The following is a 23334-nucleotide window of genomic DNA, read 5'->3' as shown; positions in this document are numbered from 1 at the left end:
CTGGGAGTTTCCCTTTTTTTTCTAAAGGAAATTATTTTCCGGTTAAAAATGAGTTTTGCTTTGATTTCCTTTTTTTCGGGTTTCCTGGCACATTTCTGTTTATTTAAACACATTTTCAGATTTTTATGGTTCCAAGAAACTTTGGATTGCTTTGAGGGATTTTAATTGAATTTATTTTATTTTTACATTTTGTTTTTGGGGGTTTTATAACATCATTTTCCAATTTTTTGTGGGTTATTATTTTTGATTATTTGGCCACAGAGAAAGATTTTCAGCTACAACAGTAAGTTTTATTTATTTAATTTGCTTCAGGTGGAAAATGTGATATATTGTTAGTGTAAATATTATGTGACTGTTATTTGCAATTGTTTGGTTTATCATTCAGTCATAAGCTTTTATTCGATATGCAAGATATCTTATAAGCACATTTACAATACAATCATTACAGTGTACAAAAAACATTGCTTAAAGAAGTCAGTATGATAACTCATTTAAAAAAGATAAAAGGACATGAAGTGCCCATTAATAAATAAATTAACTAAAAAAGGAATTAAACCGCTACTGACAATCTCTTGCAACGAATAAGCCAAAACTGTTTTAAAAATTTTGCTGTTCCACAGACAATATGGGGGGAAGTGTCCATAGTTAGGATACGCAAGGCTACTAGGTGGCTACGTGTACCCATATTTCGGACGAGAGGTTTCAACCAAAAGCTCCTAGGCCTTGCATAGTCCGGGCATTCAAATAGGACATGCGCAATAGACTCAACCCTATTCGGGCAACATGCACAGTTAGGGGAGGAACGGGCCGCTGATGTCCAATTCGATACCACAGCACCTAGCGGGAGGGATCCAACTCTAAACTTAAAATAAAGGGCTCGGTCAAAGGGGAGGGTGATCAGGTCCAGGTAGGGTTCAAAGGCCACAATGTCATTGATTTGTAGGAAGGAGACAGTGGACTTACAGTGGTTCGAGTTTGTAATTAGGCGCTCCGCCGTCCATTTCCAGAAAAGCGCCTTGACAACTTCTTTTGGAGGGGCTGAACGTGATGACCAACAGTCCCCTAGTCCGATCTTCTCCAGAAGCTTTTTAGTTTCTCTTAACCATCTAATCTTAGCCCAACCCCCCAGACTCATTATTTCCCCCAGACCATCAGCATAGGATTTTAGTTCTTCACCCCTCCAGATTCGTGTCCATAGCAGGAGCGGGCGAAGCTGGGCCTGATCTTTGATGTTTTTACAGCCCGTATCCAACAACACTGGTACAGATGGTGTGCTCAGTGGAATAGAGATAATGGATTTTAGTAGCTTGCTCTCCGCTATCGCTAGGGCATCCAAACGGCAGTGGCCCCACAGTTCTGCCCCATACAAGGCTGATGTCACTACTTTGGCCTTGTAGATATCGATTACTGGGGTAAGTGATCTCCTAGGTGAGGCCCGGAACTCCCTCATGAGGGCTCCTCCTACTCTCCTATGGTTGAGGACCATTTTGTCGATGTGATTTGCCCAAGACATCCTATCCGTAATCCGAATACCGAGGTAATCGAATTCGGCTACTTTCTCTAAGGCAACCGAGTTAAGTGTAGGTGGGCGGCCCAGTTTCCTAGGTGGATTTAGGACTAGGTATTTTGTTTTGTCCACATTTATTATTAAACCTTTTGCAGCGCAAAACGCCTGGAAACGCGTTAGCAATTTCTGCAGGCCTTTGGGGGTCTTCGAGATCAGCAGCGTGTCGTCCGCAAAAAGCAAAGTGGGGATACGGACTCCTCCGAGACAGGGGGCGTCGGCTGGTTCTTGTTGAAGATGTTTTACCACCCCATTCACATATAGTGAAAATAGGGTGGGCGCCAAGACGCAGCCCTGTCTTACGCCCCTGGACACTGGTATCTTCTCAGTGAGCTCTCCGTTTTTACCCCAACGGACCTGTGCAAAGGTATGGGCATGGAGGCTAATGAGGAGGGACAAGATGTAAGGGGGTAATCCCAACTCATTAAGCACCCTCCAAAGCTCTTCCCGGGGGACTAGGTCAAAGGCAGTCTTCAGGTCTATAAAGGCCAAATAAAGACTACCCTTGCCTAGTTCCACCACCTTCCACCCCAGTAGTGCCAACCTAAACACCTGCTCTATTGTCCCCATACCAGCCCGAAAACCTGCCTGAAAGTCTGATAGGATTTTATTCTCCTCCACCCAATGTAGGATCCTTCCAAGGATAGCTTTACCAGCTATGTTTTGGGTGGAGTCTATCAGACTTATGGGGCGGTAGTTCCCCGGGGTTTCCCTGCACCCTTTTTTGTAAATCGGGACCACCACCGCCCCTTTCCAGGATTCTGGCACTGCCCCTCCCATCATGATGTCGTTTAGGAGAGCGGCAATGACCCTTCCCCATTCCGCTGGGTATGCCTTCATAAGGTCCCCCGGGAGGCCGTCTGGGCCCGCTGCCTTGCGAGGCGCTACCCACCCTATAACCCCCTCAATCTCTAAGGGAGTGAAGAAATCATAGGCGTGAGGTTCAATTGCTAGTGTACGGTCCATCCCAACATTTAGTTCCCCATCTGGAGGGAGGTAAAGGGTCCCGAAGTGTTTTACCCAGTTTTGAGGCGGGATGTTGCAGGGTCTCATAGATGCATCGGGTTTATTCCGTGTGCCTATGAGATTCCAAAAGGCCCTTGAATCCCTAACTTTACTAGCCTGGAGCAGGTCTTCCCAGAATTTGTCTTCCCACTCCCCCCTAGCAAATTTGAGGGACTTATTATAGGCCTTCCTTGCTTCCTGTATCACACTTCGGGGTTTGTGCTTAACTGCCTCAACTAACTTTGCCTTGTGAACCCTACATGTATGGGTATACCAACCATCAACTGGTTTTTTAGATTCTTTGTTGCCCGACTTGTTGGGGTGTGAGGTAAACACGCTAGATAAGGCTTCTACCAAGGAGACAAAAAGCCCACTCACTCTACCCACCCCTTCTCGGGAGGTTCCGAGGTTTGTTACCGCATGATTTAAGAGGGTTTGAATTTCCCCTACCTTTACCTCGGAGAGAACCAATTTCGCCCATTTTATTCGTCTACCACAAGGGGAGACTTCAGAATCATCCGGGGGTGCAGCTACCGGGTTAATGTTGTCCTTCCTTAAAGGGCGCCACCACTGGTCCATGCTTAAAGAGAGTGAGTTGTGGTCACTTTCAGTCGTGGGGAACACCTGCATATCCCTTACGTAAGACCATAGACACACATCTATTAGGAAATAATCTAACCTAGAGGTGTGTCCTGATCTGTTGTACGTGTGGGCACCCCCCCTATCCGAGGATGTCCTCCCATTTGCTGCCCTTAAATTAAATTCGAGGCTCAGGGAGTATATCTGGAGCGCCACTTCTGTCCACCTTCTGATCGGGGGGATTTCCAGTACCGGGATCCCCAACCTGATATCCTCCTCATCTTGGTCGAGGGAAACGTCCGAGCCCAAGGGCTCGAACGTACAGTTCATATCGCCCGCAACCAATGTTCTTGTCTTATATGGGGTGTTTTTTAGCAAGGTCTCGAGGAGAGATATTACAGGAGACTTTCTCCCGCCCTTGGTTCCCCGGGCATAAACATTGTAAACATTTAAGACAATTCTTCCCCTTTGATCTATTAGGCTGATGTTTTGTATGTCCGGGCAACCTGTGGGAAACTCCACTACTCTGCAGTCTAAAGAGGCTGCGACCCAAATGAGAAGGCCACCCGAAGGTCGCCCTCTCCCTGTTTCCGAGACTTGCGCAGGGGAGGAATAGGAAGAAAACCCCACCCTATGAACCGGCACCAAGCTCCATGTCTCTTGGAAAAGGCACAGGGAGTGCTCATCAACCCACGCAGTGAAATCCGGTAAAGCCAGTTTTCTTGCAATCCCTGCGACATTCCAGCTGCAAACCTTAAAGACTAGGTCCGTCACAGCTGAAGTGTCGCTGGGCGCAAGAATGCCCCTGTCTATGGTCCTCCTTGAAGGTATCTGCGGGGAGCAGGGATCATGGGGGTGGCTATAGAGGCTACTATCCCACTTACAAAGTTTGTTTGGGTGGGTGATACTCCTGCTGGCTCTACTCTACTCTCGATTTCCAGTCAGTAAGGCCCTGGTGCCCACAATTGGTTCTCCCTTGTACCCCCCGTGACCCCAGCCCAATTTTGACCAAAAACAGGGGAACTTAAACTTCCTCCAGTTAGGATAACACTTTGCCTGGGGTAAAAATAAGAAAGATCTACCACTTTGACCCCCGGAACCCCCATACTTTTAATAGGAGTACAAATCGAGGGCACTACTCTTGGGTCTTGAAAATTTATAATTATACAATCCCCCTCCTGAGTTTTTTTCCCCTGCCCTACCCACCCCACTCTGCGGACACTTAGAATGATACCATCCACCCCCAGCGGGATTGGCTTGTTTGCCTTCAGCCAATGGATACACTTGTTCTTGAGTGATTGATGGTTTTCCAACTGGCCTTCCTTTAAAGGGGGCACGTTAACCATAACAGCAACAAAAGGTTGACAGTCTGGTGGGAGGTTTACTGGAGGGATCCGTCGTACTGGATTACTAAGGACCGGTAAGGTGGTAGATGGGGCAGTGGGTTGGGATACAGGTCTAGGGGCTTTCCCTGACGCTAACCCGTTGAATTTATTACGTGCGCCTAATTTTTGGGAGTCTTCCGTTTTGCCACTAGCTATCTGTGGCTGTTTTTGTGGAAGAGGGTTAGGCTTATTTTTGTCAGGCTCTAAGTGTGTTGATAGCCCCTTGTGATTTGGCCCTGCTTTGGGACGGGGAGGAGATTTAGAAGCTGGGATTAATGCACTATTAGATACAACTTTATTAAGACATATTAGGGGCTTAGGGTCTCTCTGGGATGGTGGCTCGTTCCCCTTTGCACCCATGTCCTTGTTTTCACTCACTCTGGTTATTTGTTTAAATGTGGTTTTGAGTGAGTGGAACCCGTCAAGGGTTGATTGCTCTAATTTATCTATCCTCTCCCCTAGACCCTTGACCTGTGTTAGTAGCGGTTTCAAAAGACTGTATACTTTCTCAAAGATATTTTCAGCTGTTAATGGGTCAGTGTGCTTAGGAACCTTAGCAGTGTTAGCGTCTGAGTGTAGTCCCTTGGAAGAGATCAGAACATCCCCTTCTATGTCAGCTTCATTCACTATAGACCTACCCCTTATGTTTCTCATACCAGATCCAGAAGGCTTTCTTACTCTTTGATAAAGAGCAGCCTGTCTCACTAGCCTACCCTTTTTACGTTTTCGTGACTTTTTACTTAAGGGCCTATTCTCCTGACTAGTCTCGGGAGTTTGGCTGTTTGGGGAAACCCTAACTGACTCCCCTTCTGATATAACTAAGGAGGGGGTGAGCGATTTTGGGGGCAGAGGATCACTAGTGTCTTCGTGTGGAAGATTAGGTGATAATGATGAAGACAGCTTACTAAGTCCACCGTCTTCCTCAGTAACTATAGGTATAAGTTCGACCAGATTTTCCAGCCTATCTATATTTTGCTCTATACCAGCCAACTGAGGGGGGTCTGTGGAAACACCAATCCCACTAGGTGGAGAAACAGATTGAACCCGGACACTGGCCGGTGTAAGCGACTGGGCAGCAACCCCCAAGGATGAACGTCTTGAGGGGAGGTACACCTCAGATAAACGCCGCTCAGACATAGCAATCTCCTTTTCAATCACCGCCGCCACCCTGGTGATGAAACGGTCCATAGATCCTATAACAGGGCTCGCGGCATTTGGCCCCCTTTCGCCTTCACTCCTAAGAAGCTTTCCGGAGCGGGTAGACATGCTTGCGGGGAACAGCACGGGGACTCACACCGGGCGTATGTACTCACTGCTGATGCAGAAGAAAGGGACGTGGCCCAGCCCAGCCTTGACAGCCCCTGACTGCCACAGACTGCCCGCCCTTTGCTCGGGCTTCGCTCGGCGTCCCGCGGAGCGCCAGACAGAGCGTGAAATAGGAGAGTGTTACAGGCGGGGGGCGTGGCTGGTGGTGGGCGCGTCCGCTAGCGCACCTGTGAGAGCAGGGACTCCTGGATCTTCGAGTCCCTGCTAGAGCGCCAACGCCAACTCGATGTTTCCCCCAACGCCTCCTGGAGCCCAGCGCTCAGAAACAGCTTTTACCCTCCTGAAGCCGCGAAGCGGCACCCGCGGAGCGGGTGCGGCGAGGGGCAGCGGCAGGAACACAGGAGTCGGTCCCAGGGTCAACGGGACGTGCAGAAGCTCCACAACACACCACAACACCACTGCAACTCTCAGGTGGGTCCCGGGAAGCACAGGAGACACGCGCCTTTTCTGACTGACCAGGCGGGGGGCGTGGCTGGTGGTGGGCGCGTCCGCTAGCGCACCTGTGAGAGCAGGGACTCCTGGATCTTCGAGTCCCTGCTAGAGCGCCAACGCCAACTCGATGTTTCCCCCAACGCCTCCTGGAGCCCAGCGCTCAGAAACAGCTTTTACCCTCCTGAAGCCGCGAAGCGGCACCCGCGGAGCGGGTGCGGCGAGGGGCAGCGGCAGGAACACAGGAGTCGGTCCCAGGGTCAACGGGACGTGCAGAAGCTCCACAACACACCACAACACCACTGCAACTCTCAGGTGGGTCCCGGGAAGCACAGGAGACACGCGCCTTTTCTGACTGACCAGGCGGGGGGCGTGGCTGGTGGTGGGCGCGTCCGCTAGCGCACCTGTGAGAGCAGGGACTCCTGGATCTTCGAGTCCCTGCTAGAGCGCCAACGCCAACTCGATGTTTCCCCCAACGCCTCCTGGAGCCCAGCGCTCAGAAACAGCTTTCACCCTCCTGAAGCCGCGAAGCGGCACCCGCGGAGCGGGTGCGGCGAGGGGCAGCGGCAGGAACACAGGAGTCGGTCCCAGGGTCAACGGGACGTGCAGAAGCTCCACAACACACCACAACACCACTGCAACTCTCAGGTGGGTCCCGGGAAGCACAGGAGACACGCGCCTTTTCTGACTGACCAGGCGGGGGGCGTGGCTGGTGGTGGGCGCGTCCGCTAGCGCACCTGTGAGAGCAGGGACTCCTGGATCTTCGAGTCCCTGCTAGAGCGCCAACGCCAACTCGATGTTTCCCCCAACGCCTCCTGGAGCCCAGCGCTCAGAAACAGCTTTCACCCTCCTGAAGCCGCGAAGCGGCACCCGCGGAGCGGGTGCGGCGAGGGGCAGCGGCAGGAACACAGGAGTTGGTCCCAGGGTCAACGGGACGTGCAGAAGCTCCACAACACACCACAACACCACTGCAACTCTCAGGGTTTGGTTTATGCTTTGTAATCAATTTATGTGATCGATTGAGGTTGTGTTTTAATATCTTGGTAGGCGACGGGTACATTTAAAAAAATACTGCATATCATTTTATTATATCAGTCCTCATTAATAATGGAAGAGATTCGTAATGTTAGTTTAGATTTTGTATAATATGCTTTTGGCTATCACTTCTAAGTAACGTACTCCTTTGTTTATGCTTTACATTTTAGCATATCGCACATTCTTTTGGTTTGTTTGCAAGTTTAGGGGCAATTTGGCCATCCAGATTGCTTCATTTATAGTTGCTGGCAGCTTTGTTCTTTTTGTAATGTTTCTATGAATTTGTAGAGTGTAGGTTGGGTTCTGCCTAGTGTGGATTGGAAGGCATTGTGCCGTCCTTCCACTGCATTGTTTGTTTTGGCTTACTCTGGCAAGGTGGTGCCATGGACATTTCACCATGGTTTTTGGTATTTGAAATTTGGGTTGGCATCTGTGTCCAGAGAAATGCAGTCTGTCAATCCTAGTGTCTTTGAAATAGTCCATTAGGGGGTATAGTTTATCTTCATTTTGTTGATAGAAATAGCTTTCTATTAGTAAATTGCAGTGGTTGGCTACCTCTGTGAAAGAGACATAATCTAGTAGGTTCATCTTTTTAAATGTCAATGGCAAATCAGTTGTTTTTAAATAATTCTACACTTAGGGGGCGATTCCGATCTCATTAGTAAAGACCTCCAAACGACTGGATCTCCGAGAGCTTTCAAGTCGAACGGCGCTTCGTGAGTCCGAACGACCGATTTCGATGTGTCCATATAGTGACGGTCGGTTAGGTCAGACTCCCATTGAACTCAATGTAAGCCTGTATACTGCATGCTTGCACAGGCTCCCATTGCAAAAAGGGGTGGATGGGGAAAAGCGTGCACCCTGTGGTGGGCACAAAATGGTGCCTACGATACTGTGCATGCATGGGAAGGGGGGACCCATGAGTACCCCCCTGAGACCAATTTGGTGGTCCCCGGCTGAAGGAGGGACTGCTACGGCCCCCCCGAAGTCCGATTCCCACAGCTGTTTTGTCATGTTAAAACCAAGTCGGTGTGGCTGTCAGAATTGGACCTCGTACTCACTCGTTTGGAAAGCCACCCCCATTGAGTTGAACGAATCGCTCCGAATGAGTCGGACTGACTGATTTGGGTTCGGAACCGATTCGGCCAGCTCGGACGGCTTCCTCGCATCGTACTTGGTCATTCGGAACGGGGATGATTCAGTCAGAAACATACACTCCGAATCAGATTTGCTTCTTACGAATCCCCTTTGGAGCCCTTCTGAATGACATTGGAATCGACCCCTTAGTGCCTGATTATGACTTTGGTGGTCCACAGCCCGCCCTTACATTCTGGCAGTCCGATCACCTGCATTTCTGCCGGGTTTCAATGCGGGCGAGAAGACCGCCTCACAAACATCTTCACACCACTACAACTGCTAAGATAGGAGCTCCCGCAGTGGCAGTGTGGATAGTGGCAGTCTATAGTGGCAGTGCCAGCATGGGCACCATTGTGGGAATTATGGCCTGCCTTTCCACCAACCTTTTCATGCCAGAAAGGCAGGTAAAGTGCCACAAAAAGGGGCCTACAGTGATTTAGCCCATGTGGATGTGGCCTGGGGTATATGTTGCGCCTGCACTGTCATGTGCACACTGTGTGTAATGCACAACATGGTGCATGGCATCAGTGGGCCTGAATTGCTGGAGGCGCAGCAGTGTGGTCAGCATTGCCCCTAGGCTCTCTCTTAGAGCCGAAGCATGCCACTGCCATGGCTGATGGTGTGCCCATAAAACTCATAATCGGGCCCTTAGTGCAAATTTTTGTATGTGTCTCCACATACTTTAATTGAAATTATAGTAACAGCCTTGTATAGTGGTGTTGGGATAGAGTTTTAGAATGGTTTGAATCATGGCTTGCTCAAAGTATATGAATATTTTTTCAGGATAGTAGTTTTTTGTTTTATGTTTAATATGGTTTAAGAGGTTGTAGTAAAGTGCTGCTTTGTTTATTTGGTAGTAGGGCATATATAAAAGGGATAGTATTTTTTTTATATTCACCATGTATAGTGTATATATGAGTAAATGGTTTGGGACACATTTTGAAGGCTCCATCAATCATCCATGTTTGACATTGGCTAAGTTTTATTTAGGTTTTCAGAAGGAAAGGTTCCTCATTATGTCTAATTGGTAAATATTCAGGTATGTGTATGTCTTGTTGTCCTCTAGGGGAATGTTGCAGGATAGCTATACCTCTATCAGGGGAACCCAGAAATGTTCCGTCGCTGGGGCACAGTACATTTTGCACATGCCTGACAAACTCAATGTGGACTGGACCTGTGAATTGAAGTATATCAGGGACAACAACCAATAGCCTTACCAAATCCCATGAATATGTAGGGAATATTTAAGTGCAACTCATAATAGCAAACACATCACAAACAGCATGTGTCACATATCTAAATTAGCTGTAAGGTACCCACAGGAAAATGGACACATGTCCAAACAGAACTCCACAAAGGTATGACAAGTTAACACTCTCCATGTGTGGATAAACATATTTCTAACTTGAACACACCTAACACACATTCAACAAGCATTTGCAATGCAATAGGTCTCCCTTTCATGCAAGTGTGAGCTATTGCCATTGTAAATGACAATGCTTTTATTTATGTTTTGGGTTGAAAAACATAAATAAAAGGCATTGTTATTTACAATACTAATAACATAAACTCTTGCAAATGTGAGACCTATTGAATTGCAATAAAGGGCCTTCTCAACCGTATGTTAGATTATAAATATCAAAAGAAGAGACCGGCCTGCGACGTCTTCAAAGTAGTGAAAAATAGTCCAGTGAAGATGTATAAGTGTTGTAAATTACACAGAAACAAGTGTGAAGTGAGAGTTACATATGATCCGAGCAATAAACACTAACAAAGCACTCCAACACCTTTCAAACTGTGATTACACTGTCGTGTCTCAGGAGGAAGAGTAGCGGGGGTGGGCTATTTCCTGCCCTCTCCATGATTTGAGTGTGCAGTGTGGCATTGCATAATGTCATTGCTATCTTTGGCCTAGTAAACACTCCAGCTGTAGTAGGGCCAAGGCTTTACCTTCTGGTGCAAGGCGGGCTGTGCTCTATGGCACGCATGGAGCGAGGGAGGGATGCCCTCGGCTGCAGCTCTGGCCTTGTACAGCGCCCCTACTATTACTAGTGAGCGAGAGGCATGGAGGTGGTGGTGGTATTGGTGGTGGTATTGGTATTGGTGGTGGTGGTAATGGTGGTGGTATTGTTCTTAGTGGTTGTGGTATTGGAGGTGGTGGTATTGGTGGTGGTGGTGCTGGTGGCACTGAGGGCACTGGTGGTGGTACTGGTAGTGGTACTAGTGTTGTTGGTGGTACTGGCGGTGGTGGTACTGGTGGTGGTAGAGGTACTGATAGTTTTCATGGTGGTACTGGTAGTTTTGGTGGTGCTACTGGTGGTACTGGTATATGTGGTACTGGTGGTAGTTGTACTGGTCTGTACTGGTGGTAATCATACTGGTGGTGGTGGTGGTATGGTTCTGGTGGTACTGTTACTGGTTGTGGTACTGGTGGTGGTACTGGTGATGGTACTGGTAATGGTGATACTGGTGGTACTGGTTATGGTACTGGTGGTTGTGGTGGTACTGGTGGTATTGGTGGTGGTGGTGGTACTGGTGGTGGTACTGGTAGTGCTACTGGTGGTGGTACCGGTGGTGGTAGTACTGGTGATACTGGTGGTGGTACTGATGGTGGTACTGGTGGTGGTGGTGGTGGTGTCGGTACTGGTGGTTGTGGTGGTACTGGTGGTAATACTGGTGCTACTGGTAGTAGTACTGGTAGTGGTACTGGTGGTGGTACTGGTGGTGGTGGTACTGGTACTGGTGGTGGTACTGATGGTGGCACTGGTGGTGGTACTGGTGGTAGTGATGGTGGTATTGGTACTGGGGTGGTGGTATGGCTAGTAGATGATGGTACTGGTGGTACTGGTACAGGTGGTGGTGGTAATGGTGGTAGTGTTACTAGTGGTTGTGGTACTGGTGGTTATACTGGGGGTGGTGGAGGTGGTACTGGTGGTCGCACTGGTGATAGTGGCACTGGTGGTGGTGGTACTGGCGTCAGTGGTACTGGTGGTGGTGTTGGTACTTGTGGTTGTACTGGTCGTGGTGGTGGTATTGGTGGTTATACTGGTGGTGGTGGTACTGGTGGTGGTACTGGCGGTGGTGCTGGTACTATTACTGGTGGTGGTGGTACTAGTACTGGTGGTGGTCGTCATATTGTGGTGGTGGTACTAGTGGTGGTACTGGTGGTGGTGGTACTAAAGGTGGTGGTACAGGTGGTGGTGCTACTGGTGGTGGTGGTGCTCGTGGTTGTGGTACTGGTGGCAGTGGTACTGGTGGTGGTGTCAATTGTGGTGGTGGTACTTGTGGTGGTGGTGGTACTGCTGGTGATACTGGTGGAGATGGTGGTGGAACTGGTGGTGGTACTGGTGGTGGTGCTACTCGTGGGACTGGTGGTGGTACTGATGGTGGCACTGGTGGTGGTACTGGTGGTACTGGTGGTGGTACTAGTGGTGGTGGTATTGGTACTGGGGTGGTGGTATGGCTAGTAGGTGATGGTACTGGTGGAGGTTCTGGGGGTGGTACTGGTACTGGTGGTGGTGGTAATGGTGGTAATGGTACTAGTGGTTGTGGTACTGGTGGTTATACTGGGGGTGGTGGTTGTGGTACTGGTGGTCGCACTGGTGTTGGTGGCACTGGTGGTGGTGGTACTGGCATCGGTGGTGCTGGTGGTGGTGTTGGTACTTGTGGTTGTACTGGTCATGGTGGTGGTATTGGTGGTTATACTGGTGGTGGTGCTGGTGGTGGTGGTACTGGTGGTGGTATTGGTGGTGGTGGTGCTGGTGCAGGTACTGTTACTGGTGGTGGTGGTACTAGTACTGGTGGTGGTGGTGGTATTGTGGTGGTGGTACTAGTGGTGGTACTGGTGGTGGTGGTACTAACGGTGGTGGTGGTACTGGTGGTGGTGGTGCTCGTGGTTGCGGTACTGGTGGTAGTGGTACTGCTGGTGGTGGCAATTGTGGTGGTGGTACTTGTGGTGGTGGTGGTACTGCTGGTGATACTGGTGGAGATGGTGGTGGAACTGGTGGGGTGGTCCTGGTGGTCGTGGTGGTACTGGTGGTGGTGGTGGTTGTACTAGTGGTGGTGGTATTGGTACTGGGGTGGTGGTGGTGGTATGGCTAGTAGGTGATGGTACTGGTGGTGGTACTGGTGGTACTGGTACTGGTGGTGGTGGAGGTGGTAATGGTGGTAGTGGTACTAGTGGTTATGGTACTGGTGGTGGTACTGGGGGTGGAGGTGGTGGTACTGGTGGTCGCACTGGTGGTGTTTCTGGTGGTGGTGGTACTGGTGCTGGCGTTGGTACTGGTGGTTGTACTGGTGGTGTATTGGTTGTAATATTGGTGGTGGTACTGATGGTGGTACTGGTGGTGGTACTGGTGCTGGTACTGGTACTGGTGGTGTTGGTACTAGTACTGGTGGTGGGGGTGGAAGGTGGTACTAGTGGTGGTACTAGTGGCGGTACTATAGGTGATGGTACTAAAGGTGGTGGTACTGGTGGTAGTGTTACTGGCACTGGTGGTTGTGGTGCTCGTGGTGGTGGTACTCGTGGTAATGGTACTGGTGGTGGTGGTAATTGTGGTGGTGGTACTTGTGGTGGTGGTGGTACTGCTGGTGATACTGGTGGTGGTGGTGGTGGAACTGGTGGTGGTGGTGGTGGTGGTGCTACTGCTGCTGGTGGTAGTGGTACTGGTGGTGTTGGTACTGGTGGTAGTGGTGGTAATGGTGGTGGTACTGGTGGTACTGGTGGTGGCACTGGTGGTGGCACTGGTGGTGGTGTTACTGTTAGTGGTGGTACTGGTGGTGGTGGTGGTACTGGTGGTGGTATGTGTGGTGGTACTGGTGGTTATGGTACTGGTACTGGTGGTGGTGGTGGAGGTGCTGGTGGTGATACAGGTGGTACTGGTGGTGGTACTGGTGAGACTTGTGGTGGTATTGATCCTGGTGGTGGTGGCACTGGTGGTGGTACTGGTGGTGGTGGTACTGGTGGTTGTGGTACTGGTGGTACTGGTGGTACAGGTGGTGGTGGTAATGGTGGTGGTGGTGGTACTTGTGGAGGTACTGGTGGTACGGATCATGTTGGTACTTGGTGGTACTGGTATTGGTGGTGGTGGTACTGGTGGTGGTGGTACTGGTACTGGTGGTACAGGTGGTGGTGGTGGTAATGGTGGTGGTGGTGGTACTGGTGGAGGTGGTACTTGTGGAGGTACTGGTAGTACTGATCATGTTGGTACTTGTAGTGGTGGTGGTACTGCTGGTGGTGGTACTGGTAGTGGTACTGGTGGTGGTACTGGTGGTTATGGTGGTACTGTTGGTGGTGGTACTGGTGGTGTTGGTAGTTGTGGTACTGGTGGTATTGGTGGTGGTACTGGTGGTGGTGGTACTGGTGGTGCTGGTACTGCTGGTGGCAGTACTGGTGGTGCTGGTACTGGTACTGGTGGTGGCAGTGGTACTGGTGGTAGTACTGGTACTGGTGGTGGTAGTACTGGTGGTGGTAATGCTGGTGGTAGTAGTAGTGGTGGTGGTACTGATAGTGGTTCTGGTGGTGGTACTGGTGGCACTGGTACTGGTGGTGGTGGTGGTACTTGTACTGGTGGTGGTAGTACTGGTGGTGGTACTGGTGGTGGTGGTGGTGGTGGTGGTACTGGTGGTGTTGGCACTGGTGGTGGTGGTACTGGTACTGGTAGGGGTGTTCTGGTGGTGGTACTGGTAGAAGTCGTGGTGGTACTGGTGATGGTGGTAGTGGCGGTGGTACTGGTGGTGGTGGTGTTGGTACTGGTGGTGGTGGTACTGGTACTTGTGGTGGTGGTGCTGCTGGTGGTACTGGTGTTACCGGTGGTGGTGGTGGTAATGCAGCTACTGGAGGTGGTACTGGTGGTGGTGCTGGTGGTACTGGTAGTAGTGGTACTGGTGGTGGTACTGGTAGAACTGGTGGTGGTGGTGGTGGTACTGGTGGTACTGGTAGTGTTGGTACTGGTGGTGGTACTGGTAGAACTGGTGGTGGGGCTGGTAGTGGTGGTAGTGGTGGTGGTACTGGTGGTTGTGGTGTTGGTACTGGTAGTGGTTGTACTTGTGGTGGTGGTGGTGCTGGTACTGGTGGTGGTACTGGTGTTACTGTTGGTGGTAGCAATGATGCTACAGGTGGCGGTACTGGTGGTGGTGGTGGTACTGGTGGTATTGGTGGTGGTTCTGGTGGTGGTACTGGTGGAGGTACTGGTGGTGGTACTGATGGTTCTGGTACTGGTGGTGGTACTGGTGATGGTAGTGGTGGTACTGGTGGTGGTGGTACTAGTGGTGGTGGTATTGGTACTGGGGTGGTGGTGGTGGTATGGCTAGTAGGTGATGGTACTGGTGGTGGTACTGGTGGTACTGGTACTGGTGATGGTACTGGTGGTGGTGGAGGTGGTACTGATGGTGGTGGTACTAGTGGTGGTGGTATTGGTACTGGGGTTGTGGTGGTGGTATGGCTAGTAGGTGATGGTACTGGTGGTGGTACTGGTGGTACTGATACTGGTGATGGTACTGGTGGTGGTGGAGGTGGTAATGGTGGTAGTGGTACAAGTGGTTGTGGTACTGGTGGTGGTACTGGGGGTGGTGGTGGTGGTACTGGTGGTCGCAATGGTGGTGGTACTGGTGGTGGTGGTACTGGCATCGGTGGTACTGGTGGTGGTGTTGGTACTGGTGGTAGTGGTACTGGTGGTGGTACTGGTAGAACTGGTGGTGGTGGTGGTACTGGTGCTACTGGTAGTGTTGGTACTGGTGGTGGTACTGGTAGAACTGGTGGTGGTGCTGGTAGTGGTGGTAGTGGTGGTGGTACTGGTGGTTGTGGTGTTGGTACTGGTAGTGGTTGTACTTGTGGTGGTGGTGGTGCTGGTACTGGTGGTGGTACTGGTGTTACTGTTGGTGGTAGCAATGATGCTACAGGTGGCGGTACTGGTGGTGGTGGTGGTACTGGTGGTATTGGTGGTGGTACTGGTGGTTCTGGTGGTGGTACTGGTGGAGGTACTGGTGGTGGTGGTGGTACTGATGGTTCTGGTACTGGTGGTGGTACTGGTGATGGTAGTGGTGGTACTGGTGGTGGTGGTGGTACTAGTGGTGGTGGTATTGGTACTGGGGTGGTGGTGGTGGTATGGCTAGTAGGTGATGGTACTGGTGGTGGTACTGGTGGTACTGGTACTGGTGATGGTACTGGTGGTGGTGGAGGTGGTACTGATGGTGGTGGTACTAGTGGTGGTGGTATTGGTACTGGGGTTGTGGTGGTGGTATGGCTAGTAGGTGATGGTACTGGTGGTGGTACTGGTGGTACTGATACTGGTGATGGTACTGGTGGTGGTGGAGGTGGTAATGGTGGTAGTGGTACAAGTGGTTGTGGTACTGGTGGTGGTACTGGGGGTGGTGGTGGTGGTACTGGTGGTCGCACTGGTGGTGGTACTGGTGGTGGTGGTACTGGCATCGGTGGTACTGGTGGTGGTGTTGGTACTGGTGGTTATACTGGTGGTGGTGGTGGTATTGATTGTTATACTGGTGGTGGTACTGTGGTGGTGGTACTTTATGGTGGTACTGGTGGTGGTGGTACTAGTACTGGTGGTGGTGGTGGTATTGTGGTGGTGGTACTAGTGGTGGTACTGGTGGTGGTACTGGAGGTGATGGTACTAAAGGTGGTGGTACTGGTGGTAGTGTTACTGGCAGTGGTGGTGGTGCTCCTGGTGGTGGTACTCGTGGTAGTGGCACTGGTGGTGGTGGTAGTTGTGGTGGTGGTGGTACTGCTGGTGATACTGGTGGTGGAACTGGTGGTGGTTGTACTGGTGGTGGTGGTGGTACTGCTGCTGGTGGTGTGATCAGCGCACGTTCTAGACATAACACATATGCAGCTGGGGCCAGCTCTGATATTGGCGTGTTTAATAATGCACCGCGTAGGCATGATCACACACACTTGGAGAACATTCGTATGCTGAGAGCTTGTGGAGAATTTGATGTGATCCACTTCTGCTAAATACCAGAGGTATGGGACCGCCTATGTAATCACAAAGAGCCCTTCTGTAGTTATAAAATAACCTACTAGCAAGGGAGGGTGAAATATAGGTATATATTTAACCTGTGTCCATTTAGCATTATAACTTGCTTTATCCCTTTGTATTTTATGGAATAGTAACTATGCTGACAATCTTGTTTCTAATAATATGTCTGCTTGTATTAGCTAAGGTGTTGCACATGAGAACACGGCGTTAGAAATAAATATTTCAAACTTGCTTGTGTCTCTATTTACTCCCTGTTTTGGACTGGTATGAGAGTATAACGAAAGAGTGTTCTTGTTTTCCACATTGCCTGAGGTAACCTAAGTCGTATGTTCTGGGTTGTCTAATCATTGGTATTTTTGCTATAGGACGAAGAGCCAATGTGACACTGATGCTAGTCTGGTAGGGGATTTTGGGTACTAAGGTGAGTTTTTGGCACACCCTAATTCACTGAGGTCCCGAGTCTCTGTGCACAGTTCTGTGTAGGAGCAGAATCCCTGCAACATGGCGCCCAACGATGGTGGTCTTATTACATGACGCTTGAGTAGTACTTATATCAGTCCTTAACCCCTTCACTATTGTGTCCGGTTAACAGTGGTGACGGATAAACTTACCTATAGTTATATAGGTCTTTTCAAGCTTTAATCTTTCAAAATGGTTTCCTTTTGAATTACCACCCAGTTGTGCTACATTGTTTTACATTGTACCTTTAATTCTCTGTGTCGCTATGGCTAACGTTGACCTACCCCAGCATAGTCGCAATGCGGTCCGCAACCATTTGGAGGCTTATAACGTTGGCTTGGAGGGCATGGCAGTTATTTTGGTGGTGAGTGCTGAGGTTGCTTAACCGTTTGAGATTTTCTACTCATGGGTGACATTTCCCACAGTGGAGGCAGCTACTCAGGTATTTGAGACTTATACTCACACAGCTGTGGCCTTGGAGTTTGTTCCTTATATGACACAGGAGATTCCGATTTCTGCATGGTAGCACCGTGTTTGGTTTAATGGCGCCCTTCCCCACAGTGTAACGGTGATTAGACTAGGTCCTTTGTCCACTCCAGGTACTTCTTGGCCTGTTTTGGCTGGATTTACCCCGCATCCTCGTGCGGGGGTAGTCCCCGTTGCTGAATTGAGGCCCCTATATAACTCTGCAATCAGTTTTATCAGGGCCCTAGTTCAATATCACCCGCAATTTCCAGGGCGTGCCCCTGGTGTTGCGCCGCTTCCAGCTGGACCGAGCGGAATGAAGCTTAGTCCCGTGATGGTTAATGCGGTTATGGGCAAGCGTCCCCAAGATAAGGATGATATGCCTTTTTGGCTTGCCGAGAAATTTGACCAGCTGGAGGCAGTTTTTCCTAATTCGTCTCCTGTTGAAAAACACAGGATCCTTACAATTAGTTTGCCCAAGGACTTGGTACCGGAAGCCGGGGACTGAGTCATGGGGTAGAATGTTTGCGGCAGTGTACACGAGGTGCTTCAGTACTCCGTCAATGGCTGTCCTTCCAACTGTCATTAAGAGTGTTCAGGATGAACACGGACCTGAGGCTGCGGTTGAGTTGGGAATGAGACTCGTGGGCACATTTGACGTAGTTTCCGATCTAGTCCTTTCTAATATAAAGGGAGATGCGGTGAACTTCCAAATGGCTAATGCCTTGCGCGATGTCCCCGATGCCGACAAACCCCGACAGTTACCGAGAATTATCACGGCGGCTTATAAAACCATTGGCCGTAATAGTTTAAGTGTCAAGCCCTTTTCTGTCAAAGATAAAAAACAACCTCAAGGTTCGAAGTCTGACAAAGACGTTCAGCCCAACGCTCCAAATCAAAATTGGAACACAAATAAACAACCAGTCTACTGCGTCTACTAAGCGCACTTATGGTTTGCGCGACTGCTCTATGATTAAGTCACCTGATCGATTTCAGGTTCCTGATCAACGCTTTCCTCGTTCTTTACAGGACACATCTGCCTCATTGTCCGGTGGTGGAGGAAGCGGCAGAGGTCGGGGTGGCCAGCAGAGTCGCGACCAGCCCCGCCCAAAAGACGGAAAAGGCAAGCAGGTCGACTCTTCACAGAATAGACCCCAGTTTCAGAAAAAGAAAGTTGCCGCTTCGAAATCTGACATGGGTGCTGACGTTGTTGGACAGTGCGGTGGAGATTACCATTGTCCGCGAGGCCCTGCGTCCACTATTGAAGGTGAAAGTGACTGACCAGTTCATTGTTGTTGAGACTGCTGATACTAGAGTAGCTCCCCCTTATAGGCTTTTTGAAATTGACCTTTTAGTTGAAGGTGACATACAACGTACCATAAAAGGGGTATTTTGGGAAAATCTTACAACTACCTATGACATTTTGTTAGGGGAGGCTGACTGGCCCCCACCCTTTGTTCTCGCGGCTCCGAGAGGGGAGGAGGTAATCCTTCCTAGTTTCGCGCACACAGTGTCGAAAGAGCATGCGCTGAATTTTGCAGAGGAGTGGGCTAAGGCATTAGCACCGGCTTTGTACTGTACTCACTGTGGTTGGGATAAATTATCCCCCCACCACGAGATTCCCTTATGGTCTATGCCACAGCCTTGACCTCAATATCCCATGCGGTGTGAAGGGAAAGCTTCCGTGGCAGAAATCCTTGAACAATTGGAATATCAAGGAGTGATTGAAACTTGTGTGTCTCAGATGAATAACCCGCTTTTTACTGTAACCAAGCGAGATGGTTCTTACCGTTTGGTATTGGATTACATTCATTGTGTGTTCTGTGCGGAGGTGGGAAGCCTTATATATAAAAAATATTATAATTTGTTGTGTTCAAGATAATATACTTATCATAGGATGGGATAATTGAGTTTTCTCGCCTAGTACTATTAGTGCGTTAGTGGTGTCCTTGGCATCATTTGTTTCTTATATATGACTTTATTTACCCAGATGCCAAAGGTTTACCGGGTTCTCCCTTATTTTTGAATATGGTATTGGATTACCGGCATTTAAACTCGCATTGCAGTACCTGTGCAGTACAGAATACCCACGGCTCTGCTTTGGTGGATGGTCTTGTGCGAAAAAGGTTTAAAACCACATTTGACACATCCAATGTTTTTTTTGCCCACAGTTTGTCTGGTCTCTCTTTTGGAGGAAGTCAACCCGGATGCGTGTTCGTATGTGGATGATATTTATCTAACAGACGACGAAATACGGGCTCATCTGTGTCGCTTTGACCGCATAATTTGTTGTTTTGCTGACTTCAGTTACAAATTTAACTTTGCAAAGTCTCACATTGCAGAGTACACAGTGTTGTTCCTGGGCTATGAGCTCAACAATGAAGATAAAGGATGGGCTCCTCACTTCTTGGAAAAATGCGCACAGCTGCGCGCTCCTACAACACTGAAAAAATTTCAATCCTTGCTGGGATTCTTGAATTTTGGGTGCACATACATTCCCGAATATGCCTAGCGTATCAAGCCACTGTATGCTTTGATACAACCTACTTTTACCAAATCTTGCTGGTTGCCTGAACATTCAGCCATTTTGCAATCTTTGCAGGCTAATCTGTTAGAATCCTAGAGGCATATTATCAAGGACTGGTGTTAAAATTATCGCTGTTTTATCAGCAGGAAACTGCAGATAAAATGGCGATAATGGGCTTGATAATACGCCCTTGTTAATTCTCATAGAAGCCCATGTTCTGGTGTTAACATGGGCTTCTATGGGAATTAACAAGGGCCTATTATCAAGCCCATTATTGCCGTTTTATCGGCAGTTTCCTGCCGATAAAACTGCGATAATTCTAACACCGGTCCTTGATAATATGCCCCTAAATTCTTATTGACTCGTGATAACCACACCAACCTGGTGATAAGAATCATCCTCGGGGCGGTGGGTTTCACATACCTTACTTTTAACGAAGGTGACACAGTACCTATCGCTTACAAGTCACACTTGTACAATTCGGCTGAAATGTGGTTTTCCACTGTGAAAAAAGTCTTGACAGCAGTGCAAATGGCGTTTCTAAAGGAACGTGCACTGTCGCAGGGAAAACGCATGTTGGTTGTTACCCCGTATCCTGCCTTAGAGGCAGGGACGAAAGCCAGTGTGCCTAATTCTAAAGCTTTGCACCCACGGTTGATACAATGGGCATCATCATTGACGTCTCAGGATGTCATGTTAATTTTTGACGCCTCCTTTCAGTTGCAGGAGTTTTCAGTAAAGTTTGTTCATCCTGCCCCATTGACTATGCGGCCTTTGGAGGATTTCCATTGTATCATTTACACTTACATTTACATTTACATTTACGCTGCAAGCGCGTGTCAGACGCCCCTGGTGCAAATCCCAGCAGATGGCAAATCATTTCTAGACATCCCATTTGTATGGTTCCCAGTGGAGAGGGAGCGTGCACCTCACAAAATGGCGGCGCGCCGACCGCGATACAGTCACCCTCACTAGACTGCATCGGGAAGTCAGGGGAAGGCAACGCTGACGGGAATTGCCTCTCAGTCCAAGGTACAGCCCTGGCGGGGTACCCTAGCAGCAACGAAAGAGCCCCTGGCCGTGGTGCAGACTGTCCCCGACCTGCAGACATCCCGAGTCCGAGGACCTCTGAGGGCGGCCGGAGCCAGGTCCTGGGGACAGGGCGGGGACATGAACAACACTAGGACCTGTCTCTCCAGTCACTACAACTTCCAGGGGCTCATAGACCTGACTGCCCCCCTCTCCATACTTTGGTCGGTTTGTTGACTCGCACCCACTGCCCACCGAGACCTGACACTCCTCAGTATCTCTGCATCTCCGAGGAGCTGATGGCGGAGTGGTATGGGATGCACCATGGTGAAGCCGGTGCCTCAGCTGCACTGTAGAGGCCTGAGTCCAAAGCAAGGCGGGGGAAAAGAGCCCGAAATAGGAAGCCCCAGCACACAGCGCTCTCCCGGACGAGAGTCCAGCAGCGAACTGCAAGTAAGGTGGAGAGACGCTGGGTACCCCCACAAGGGAGGAAATCAGTCCCGTTCCCCCCGGACACAGTTAGACGACCCAGGGCCCCGGCTGTCTCAAAGGGGGCAGAACGAGGGAGCTATGACACGGGACAGTACTGACTAAATGATGGCTCTTCGCTTCCCTCCCACAACAAACCGCCCAGTCTGCCTAACGGTTCCTACGCTCCACCATCAGACAGTCTACAGGTGCCAGTTGGTTGCACGTGAGCACCTTTGGTGTAGCAGGTGAGGGGGCTGGCGGGGAGAGGAGACAGAGGCAAGGTCCTAAGATGGTGGCGCCCTAAAGACATCGGTAACGCTGACTCTGCCTTTGTGAGCCATCAATGCTGCAGCAGTCCTGGAGAAATGTGTCATGGGAGTGCTTTTGTGTATGCGTCTGTGCGTGTATAAGGGGGTGTGCATGTATGAAAGACTATGTTCACATTTGTGTGTGCTTGTGCATGTCTGTGCGTGTGATGGGGTGGACATGTATTTGGGTGTTTTTGCTTTAGAGCATATGATTCTATGTGTGCTTGTGCGCGCAGATGTTTCTGCATGTGTGCTTATGTCTGTGCGTCTGATGGTGTGTGCATGTATTTGAGTGTTTTGTATAAGAGCATGGGATTGTACATGTGCGTGTTGATGTTTCTGTATGTGTGCCCTCTGTTTGCGTATGAGAGTGTGTGCGCACATTTGTTGTGTGCTTGTGCATATCTGTGCATGTGATGGTGTGTGTGTGTGGGCATGTATTTGTGTGTACGTCCTTGGGTATTTTTGTACTGAAGCATGTGATTGTATGTGTGTGTTTATGATAGTTTCTGTATGTGTGCTTGAGTGCTTGTGTGTTTGTGCGTGTCTGCGTGTATGAGAGTGAGCGCATTTGTGTGTGCTTGTGCATGTCTGTGCATGTGATGGTGTTTGCATGTGCATGTATTTTGGTGTTTTTGTATTAGTGCTTGGGATTTTATGTGTGCTTGTGTTCTTGGATGTTTCTGGCTATGTGTGTGTCTGTGTGCATCAGTGTGCATATGAGAGTGTGTGCTCACATTGGTGTGTGCTTATGCATTTCTGTGCGTGTGATGGTGTGTGTACGCTGGATTTGTTATTTTCAGGCAGCCGCTGTCCTGAATATTGACTTTAACTGCCTGATGCCTGACCTTAGGATGGCCACCAGTGTACCACACAGTCCCCTTCCTGACCCCAAGATGGCTTCCATAGTGGACCCCTACACGCTGTTTTACTTCCCTGGACAACAATTGGACATTAATCAGACCTTGAACCTATCCCCTTACCTGCCTACACATCAGGACTTTGAACCTGCGGAACTTACCCGAGACTGTGGAGACCTAGCGATTTGGCTGATGCCCGGTGGTGCTATCATATAGCTAAAGAGGAGATGTGTTGTGGACTCGCCCTCCCTGCCGTCACCTACCCAGCCGGAACTTGGGCAAATTTTCCACTCGTCTCTGCGTCCTATCTTCCTCCTACCCCTTTACCCTATCCCCTTACCCTTCCTTGCTCCATTCACCTTGTCCCCTATGTTTTTTAAATGCTTTCCTTGATACTTCTGTAACTTTTAACTGATGTAAATTGCAACATTATTGTCCCTCATGTAAAGCGCTCTGATTCCATCTGGTCTAGCCAGCGCTATATAATAACTCATTAATTAATTTTCTTCCCATTTAGTACTCTTTCTCTCTTTGTCTTCCTCCCTAGCCCCTAGCTCCTATCCACTCTCCCCTGAATCTCTCACCTTGCCTGTTAGTCTGCCTAGCCCCCTGTCCTTTGTAGTAAGTATACTTGTGAAGCGCACTGTTACTCCATCTCGGAGTGTCCTGGCGCTGTATACCGCTGGGGAACCCGTCCTGGCTTTCCCTGTGAGATAGCCCCTCCTGGGCACCTCCAAGGTGAAACCAGGCATCCCCGGCGC

The 23334-nt window shown here is 49.7% G+C and overlaps 1 long non-coding RNA gene across 3 annotated transcripts in view; it reads left to right on the top strand.

Moving 5' to 3' along the window:
- The window catches only part of LOC144767379 (uncharacterized), a 182230-nt gene that overhangs the window by 4879 nt on the left and 154017 nt on the right, over positions 1-23334 (top strand). The gene's annotated exons all lie outside the window — the stretch shown is intronic.

The sequence above is a fragment of the Lissotriton helveticus genome, chromosome 7, assembly GCF_964261635.1.
Source record: "Lissotriton helveticus chromosome 7, aLisHel1.1, whole genome shotgun sequence".
Classification (NCBI taxonomy): Eukaryota; Metazoa; Chordata; class Amphibia; order Caudata; family Salamandridae; genus Lissotriton; species Lissotriton helveticus.
This window is presented reverse-complemented; position numbering and strand designations above follow the sequence as displayed.